Source organism: Ursus maritimus, unplaced genomic scaffold (genome assembly GCF_017311325.1).
Source record: "Ursus maritimus isolate PB19 unplaced genomic scaffold, ASM1731132v1 scaffold_9, whole genome shotgun sequence".
NCBI classification, from domain to species: domain Eukaryota; kingdom Metazoa; phylum Chordata; class Mammalia; order Carnivora; family Ursidae; genus Ursus; species Ursus maritimus.
The window spans coordinates 53,450,464-53,459,124 of record NW_024427107.1 but is presented as its reverse complement, the minus strand read 5'-3'; the positions used below and the strand labels follow the sequence as shown (position 1 = coordinate 53,459,124).

The window sequence follows — 8,661 nt, the reverse complement described above, 5'->3', positions numbered from 1 at the left end:
AATCTCTTGGCCTTTAACTTTTTCTCTGCTATAGCCTAATAATTTGAGTGTAACATTCAAAAGCTGGTGTTGTAAAAAGGCTACTGAAAGGGACTATATGAAACTTTTGGGTTTGGAATATTTAATTTGTAATGTTCATCTGAAAGATAGTAGTACTCTTATCAAGTGGCGTTAAGGATGAGCTTATAATTCACATTGGCTTGAATAGGAAAAAAAAAATCACACATAGACTGTATCCACTAGTCCCAGCTAATCCCCTTGAGAATTATCATTATACTTTATTTTATAATCATTTAACCTAAACAATTTACTGACTTTGTGTATTGTAAGTAAAGCCTTATCATAAATAACCATTCTATACCACATAACACAGTTCAAAGATGTTAATGTGTTATGTTCTATGGTAGAAATTACCTCTCCTTTAAAAAATGTTAGAGACAGAGCCAGATGAAGGACACAATGCAAAAAACAATCGTGAAAAAATTGTATCAGAAAAATACAAAGTATTTGTCATTTTGTCCAGATTAAAGGTAAAAGTACATTAAAGTGGAAAGGGTCATTGCTGAAATGATTATACTAGTCAAAATGACATCATCAAGCCTCACTTCATTTTTCTAAAGGTTAGTAGGCAAAGGACTATGTCTGCTCTTTGAAAATGTCAAATAAAATGCTATTTTTCCAAAGTGTGAAGTAATGTTAATCTAAACACTACAAGCACAAATGATATTAAGGAAACAAATTTAATGCATACTATTAATCAAAATTTTTATATTCTTACAAATTTAGGATGCACTCAAAGAAAGTTTGAAGAAGATGACAAATTTATATTTTTTATTCTTAGGTATATTAACCATAACCTAAGGACACTGAAGGAGAAAGAATAATAAAAGGCTTAGAAATTCTGACAAGGAGAAAAGAAAATCTTAAATTGAAATAATAGAACTAAATGAACACTTAATTTGAGAGAACACAACCTGATATACTGGGTTAAGAGTAACTACTAATTATATATCACTTACTCTATTTCCCAGTACTTCAGTTTCTTTGTTGTAATCATAATGTTTGCCATGGACTACTTGCCAAGGCTTCTCTGAAAAAATACTAGATTGTTTCTAATACTTTTACATTAATATTGAGGCTGTTTCCAATCCTTGTAGGTATCCGTATGCATAAATCTTTTATGTATGTGCTAATGTATTAGTAGGATAAATTCTTAAAGGTGGAATTGCCACATCAGAGGGTATGTCTATTTTTAATTTTAAATGATATTTAACTCATAGTTTATATTCTCTGGTATTGTCAGATGGCTGTTCATGTTCTTTTAATAAAATCAGTCAAGATAAATCCATATTTCCAACTTCTAATGTTGTAAACCAAAAAAAGGTGGATTTTTTTTTTATTATTCCTGAATTCCTGAAAAGTAGAAGAGACCTAGCATATGCACACCTCAGCTCACTAAGGGGATGGCACCAACCTGAGGGGAATTAGGGAAACGAGAAATTAAAAGTGTTGATCAAATCTGTATGCACTGAGTACATGTTCTTTTCATATGACATACTCTTCTTTAGAACTTGTAATGGCCTTTGTAAAAATGATGTATGTAATTTATTATACAGTATAGTTTAATATACAGTACTTTATTCTCATTTCTTAGGTAATTAAAGTAAAGCATAAACTATTATCAGAGATCCATAGTGGTTTTTAACATCAAAACCACATCATAGACTTCTGGTTTCCCATCTGACATGTAAAGGGTTTAAAGATCATCACTCCTCTCCTCACAAGAAGAAAAATGCTGAACAAATGGAAAAACAACAATTCTTAGATCTATCAAAGAATTGTCTTCATAGGGAAAACTGCTGTCCTGAAAAAAAGAGGCCCAGAAAGTTTATTTACCAGAACTAAACTTAGTTAGATTTGCCAAACAAAACACTAGAACAAAAGAAGAAATAGATCATTGAGTACATTGTTCTTTTTTGTATTTTTCTTTTTTTTTTTTTTAAGATTTTATTTATTTATGAGAGAGAGAGAGAGAGCACAAGCAGGGGGAGCACCAGAGGGAGAGGGAGAAGCAGGCTCCCTGAGCAGGGAGCCTGACATGGGACTCTGTCCCAGGACCCTGGGATCATGACCTGAGCCCAAGGCAGATGCTTACCTGACAGCCACCCAGATGCCCCTCTTTTTCATATTTTTCTAAAGGAAAAACAAACAAACAAACAAACAAGTACACAACTTCTACTCTCTAGAGATGAGGACCAAGGAGGGAGGTTTGAAAAAGAAAGTATCCTGTACCCAGAAAACCTATCTTCTTCATCACTTTCCATCTCACTGGCTCTGGGAGGGTCCTGGAAACATGAGAGAGGAAGAAATTACTGTAGCTAAAATAGATGTTGTTAAAGAAAAATCTGTGTCCATGTGTCAGATTGTCCAATTTTTGCCACATCAAATTTTTTAGATTTCTTACAGCTGATAATAGTGCTGTTTGTCCCAAACTTAAATTTGCCTGAAACATAAGATTAGTGGGTTTAAAAGTAAACATTATAGTGCTAGCTTTGACAGCACATATACTAAAATTGGAATGATACAGAGAAGATTAGCATGCCCTCTGTGCAAGAATGATACACAAATTTGTAAAAGTATAATTTTATATTGTTTTTTCCTTTTAGTTTTCATTTGAAATATCAATTTTGATATTAACTAACAAATTTTGGCTCTCTGGCTATCGTAGCTGGACATATGGATGAGGTGACTCAGGTTTAAAAATACAAAGGACGTGCAGAAAATTGCAAAGCATTCTCCGTGAAATCAATGTTTATAAAGTATTCAGGGACATTCTCTAAATGGCTTCTTACATCTGCGGCTGTAACATCTTCTGGTCAGCGCAAAGTAAACCATAAAAGAGAGAAAGATAAAACAAGGCAGTTTCCATTGGTGGCAGCTGCTATACTATGCCCAGGATGTGTCATCTTTACTGACACTTAAAAGGCATATATAAAAACACTTAATGTGTTTGGGTTACTGTTGATGACAGATTGTCACCAAGTCTATCTTCTGTGTAATTTCTTCTACAAGTTCATCTTAAAAGACAGATGCTTCAGGTATTTTGGGACTTACAAATTTAATGGGTTACTATTTTTCTGTTGCAACTGGTGTTTCCAGAATGATAGTGTAAGTGTTCAGAATAGCTAATGTGATGGAAATCTCTGAAAGTGTAATTATGTGCTTTGATTCTGTTTATAAAGAAATGAATTTGGTGGCATCAGTTTCTTAAAATAGACAAAATGTCACAGGACTGTAGTGCATACTTGTTTGGAAATACAGATAGTAGGAGTTAGAGTTGCTCATAACTGGATAACTTCATGAGTTGGTACTGATGGGAAATTAGCAATTTTTTCCTCACATTTACCTAAACCACATGTAATTAACCTTGAAGCCACAGGGACTAGTGATATGGAAGATTTAGGGACATAGACATTTCTTAAAACGAGCCCTTATATTGGCACCTATTTTTCCACTTTGGATCTTCTTAGTTTGAACTTATCTTACTTCTTGACTATCATGCTTTATTTAAATTTCCAGTCTTTTCAAAATGTAGTTTGTCCTTTCAACACCCTATCTCCACCCATGTGACAGAGATTTAATCATCTTTTGAGTCACTGTTTAGATATCACTACCATTTATCCCAGAAATGTATTCCCTCCACCACATCTGAGTTAGGTACACTTCCTTTGGTGTCTTTCCTTGTCTATCTCTGCGAGGTGTGTTTGAAACTATCTCCATTACCATTTTATTCTTTTATTCTTATACTGTATATATTATTTATTAGTTTTACTATTTAAAAGGTGTAAGAAAGTGATTTTTTATCGTTATTAGAAGGTTTAGTTCCTGTGAGGGTTATCACTTAATTTTTTTCTCTAGGAGTTTTGAACTACCTGGTTGTACCCGGTTTCTATAGCTGCCATAACAAATTACCAAAAAGTTAATGGCTTCAAACAACACAGATTTATTATTTTACAGTCCTGTAGGTCATAAATTAGAAACAGGTCTCATTGGGCTAAAGTCAATATGTTGGTAGACTATGTTCCTTTCTGGAGATTCTGGGAGAGAATCTGTTACCTTGTTTTGTTCCTGTGCTTTTTGTGTCAGATCCAGAAAAAACATTGCCAAGCCCAATGTCAAGATTTTCTCCTAAGTTTCCTTCTAGGAATTTTATAGTTCCAAGTCTTATATTAAATCTTTAATCCATTTTGAGTCTATTTTGGGGTATAATGTAAGATGGGGGTCCAATCTCTTTTAAATATGGTATCCAGGTTTTCCAACGCTATTTGTTGAGGACACTGTCTTTTCCTCATTGGGTATGCCTAACACTCTTGTCATAGATCAGTGGACTGTTTTTATATGGATTTATTTCTGAGCTCTCTGAAAAGTACCTAGGCTGTTTGTGTTTAGGTGATAAAACATAAATGGGGAGTAATTGCATAACTTCTGGCTTGTCACTGTCTTTCAAAAAAGAGATTTAATGATAAAAGCAAATGGCAAATGTAAAAATAAAGAGTTCCCTTTTACGTAGTAATTTTACCTTATAAAGCACTTTCAGGGTATCTTAATCTTCGCAACTACTGACACTACAATCCCCACTTAAGAATGAGAAAACAGTGGGGCGCCTGGGTGGCGCAGTCGTTAAAGCGTCTGCCTTCGCCTCAGGGCGTGATCTCGGCGTTTCGGGAGGCGTTTCCAGAGGCGTTTCGGGAGGCGTTTCCGGAGGCGTTTCGGGAGGCGTTTCGGGATCGAGTCCTACATCAGGCTCCTCCGCTGGGAGCCTGCTTCTTTCTTCCTCTCTCACTCCCCTGCTGTGTTCCCTCTCTCGCTGGCTGTCTGTCACATAAAAAAAAAAAAAAAAAAAAAAATGAGAAAACAGTGACTCTGAGACTAGCTAATGTCCCAGAATTATGGCTTCATTAAAGATCATTCTAGGTCTCATTGTTAATATTATAGGCTCTTTAAAAAGATTTTTTTTCCTTCTTTTTATATTACTTGCTTGTAAATGTCATGTAAAAGTGACATCTGGGGCCTTTGTCTTACCACCCCTTGCCTGTGGTAATGACATATGCTCTGTGGTTAATTGTCTTATTTTAGGATGTTTTGCAGAAGTCACTGCAAAGACTGCAAAACAGAATGCTAGTGTGGTCCTCTCCTGTCTAAGCTGTAAAGCAGGGTGTCAGTGCTGTTTTATTTTAGCTGTCCTGACTCCATATCTTCTTGCTGGGGACCCTGACCCTGACTACATAACTGCCCAACTAATTCCTAACAAATCAACTGATACAGGGGGAACATTGTGTATTTAAGGGGAAATTATTTTTACTGTCCATACAAGTAGGATGGCAGGAAAGAATAGATAAATAGGAATTGACAAATAGAAAATGACCTTGACTACAACCTCAACTTGCTTCTTAATATTATTCAACTATTTGTAAGTAGTTACTCCTAAAATTAATATTGATAAATGTAATAATGTTTTAATTACATTTTCATTGCTGGATTTCATGAGAGATGAAAGAAGAGAGTACTTACCGGTTATTAAATTAACTTAGCAGTTACCCTTGACTTCCATATATAAGAAAAATACCTCTATCAGTAGTAATAAAGAATCACTTAATATTCTTACCATATCAAGGGCCCCAAACCAAATACGTAGGGTTCCTTTGGGGTGCTATTCAGACTATGAAGGACAGTACCATTTGATACTGGTTGAATGGAACACTGAGTGAGATCACCTACAGATGTGCCCTTATTTGTGGGAGATAACAGTTATAGTTGTGGAAATGATAACTCAATTTTAAAAAATAACTTTCAACCACTGAAAATGACATAATTCCCCAGAGAACACTGAGGAAAGTCATTCAACAAGACCACCTGTGGAGTTAATGCTCAAGATGTATTTGTCATCCCCCATTTAGCTCCCTTCATGTACATGCTACAGAGAATTTTTAAAAGGATGGCACAAAGGCATATCAAAATCAAGTTACCAACAAAATTAATAATACATTGACTTAAATTGTGATCAACAATAAAATGTCTTCAAGGAGGCAATCAGACAGCTCACTCAGCAGGAGTGTATCATGGGCTGCAAGCAGATTTGGGACTCAGCTGCACTGTAATCGCACATCTGAACTTCAGAGGAGTTGTTTTCTATGTTGTCAAATAGGTTAGATTATTCAAGCAATGGGTTGTTTACTAATGATTTGCACTGTCCCTAAGTTACCAAAATCATCCATTTTACCCTCAGGCCTTAAATGTTACTATTTCATTATACTTTGTAAAGGAAGTCAAAAAGATGTCTGCATTTGCACATTATTTTTGATATAATAAAGTGAACCCTTGGCATAAAAAAATCTGCATTTTTTTCAACCAAAAATAAATTGACATTTAAAAATCTCTTCAAACCCTTGAGATCTAAGAGTGCTTAGATAAGAAGACACACCTGATTCTAATGTTTCCAGTGCGGAACCAGAAGTGTACTGTGTCTAAAGTGAATTTTTATAACCTAGCTATGATGGTTAATTTTATGTGCTAACTTAACTGGGCTAGGAGACACCATCTGATTCAGTAGACTGAGTGTTGAGATCTGTCCTCATCAATGTGGGCCAGCATTTTCTAATTCAGTGAGGGCCTGAAAAGAACAAAAAGGCTAAGGAAGAGTAAATTCTCTCTTATTGAGTTGGATGTCCACCTTCTTCTGCCCTCAGATACTGGAGCTCCTGGTTCTCATGCCTCAGACTTAGACTGAATTATAGCACCAGCTTTCCTGGTTCTCTAGCTTACAGATCATAGACTGTGGGGTTACTCAGCCTCCATAACCATGTCAGCCAATGCCTATAATAAATCTCCTCATATATTCTTCTGGTCCTGTTTCTCTGGAGAACCTAATACAGATTTTGGTACTGAGAGTGGGGTTTCTGTCTTAGTAAATTTGAGCTGTTATAACAAATACCACAGGTTGGGAAACTTATAAACAATAGAAATTTATTTTCTCATAGTTCTGGACACTGGGAAGTCCAAACTCAGGGTGCCAGCATAGTTGGGAGTGGACCCTTTTCCTAGTTCACAGTTGACATATTTTTGCTGTGTCCTCACATGGTGAAGGGGCAAGGGATCTCTATGAGGTCCTATTATAAAAACACTAACTTCACTCATGAGGACTCCTCCCTCATGCCCTAAGTACCTAACCCTCAAAAGCCCTACTTTCTAATACTTTCTTATCAGGCATTAAGATTTTAACATATGAATTTTGGGGAGACACAAACATTCAAATCAGCACTAGCCCTTACCTAAACAGAAAAGGTAAGCCTAAATCTCACTTCTGAAATAGGCAATGTTTATGAAGAATCTGAAATTCCTTTTTATAATATTTCCTGCACCAAGCTTCTTATTCCTCACCCATAATTACTGTACCCTAAGGACTCTTCCTCATTATATCACATTTTTTGGCTGGTCATCTATATGCATGATATGACATTTTGAAGTTCTTATAAATACTTCATCAAACATTCTTTGAATACCAGCTAGCTACCAGCCACTATCCTGTCCAGAGTGCCATAGATATGGTTCCTGCTCTTTCAAGGAGCTAACTCTTGAGAGTGGGAATCAGAGTCACAAAAGTACTTTCCATACACAGTGACTTAGGTGCTGTAATAACGATATATAGTGAATTTTGGAGACACACAGGTGACAATAGTCAACTCTACCTAGAAGCAATCTAGGAATGCTTCCTCAGGGAACGATGCTGGATTTAAACCTTGAAGGGAGAACAGGAATTTTGTAGGTGTTTGACAAGAATAGACATTCCAATAAAAAGATGAGCATGTGCAAAGTCCCAAGGATCTGAACTAGTAAGCATATTTATCTGCAAGAATTTTATTATGTTTGGAGCTCTAAATATTGAGAGGAAGGGTAGGAAACACTGAGAAGGTTGGAGAACCAGGCAGAGTCCAGTTATTAAAAGTTAGAATATTTTGATAAAAACTTTGGATTTTATAGAAATTATTAGAATTGATCACTTTATAAATGCTAAGTATTGTGGTAAGCATTGGACATGCATTACCTCATTTAATTGTCATGACAAACTGCCAGGCAGTATTATTGTTTTCCAGAAGCCAAAAGAAACTGCAGGTTCTGTGAACAAGGATACCAGTTCCCTCCTCACCAGAAATGAAAGCCTTCAGAGTAGTTGGCCAAAGAACGGACTAAAAATTTAGAGCATGAACATTGTAGTTCTTTAACTGAAGTTAATGTACTATAAAACTACATGTCTCCATGTTATCTTTTAAAAGAAGATTTAGTTGAATGAATGTTTTAAAATAATAGGGGTATTAGAGTCCTGGTTGGTAAATAAATACATGAAAGTAGATGGAAATGCTTAAAGTTAAAAATCACAATTATTATACTTTGAGGAGGACAAAGTCTTTGAGCACTAGTTTTAGTTTAGATTACTAGTTTTGACACAATAATATCCTTTTAAAATAGTGAGAAAAACAATTTTACTTTTAAAATTAAAAAAAAGTGGGGCACCTGGGTGGCTCAGTAGTTGAGCATCTGCCTTTGGCTCAGGGCGTGATCCTGGCGTTCTGGGATCGAGCCCCACGTCAGGCTCCTCCACTGGGA

The 8,661-nt window shown here is 35.7% G+C and overlaps 1 non-coding gene across 1 annotated transcript; it reads left to right on the top strand.

Annotated features, from left to right (window-relative positions):
• Positions 1-2,543: 2,543 nt before the first annotated feature.
• On the top strand, positions 2,544-2,650 carry LOC121101784. The gene has a single exon (XR_005833818.1). It is a non-coding gene; the product is annotated as a U6 spliceosomal RNA (small nuclear RNA).
• The last annotated feature ends 6,011 nt before the right edge of the window (positions 2,651-8,661 follow it).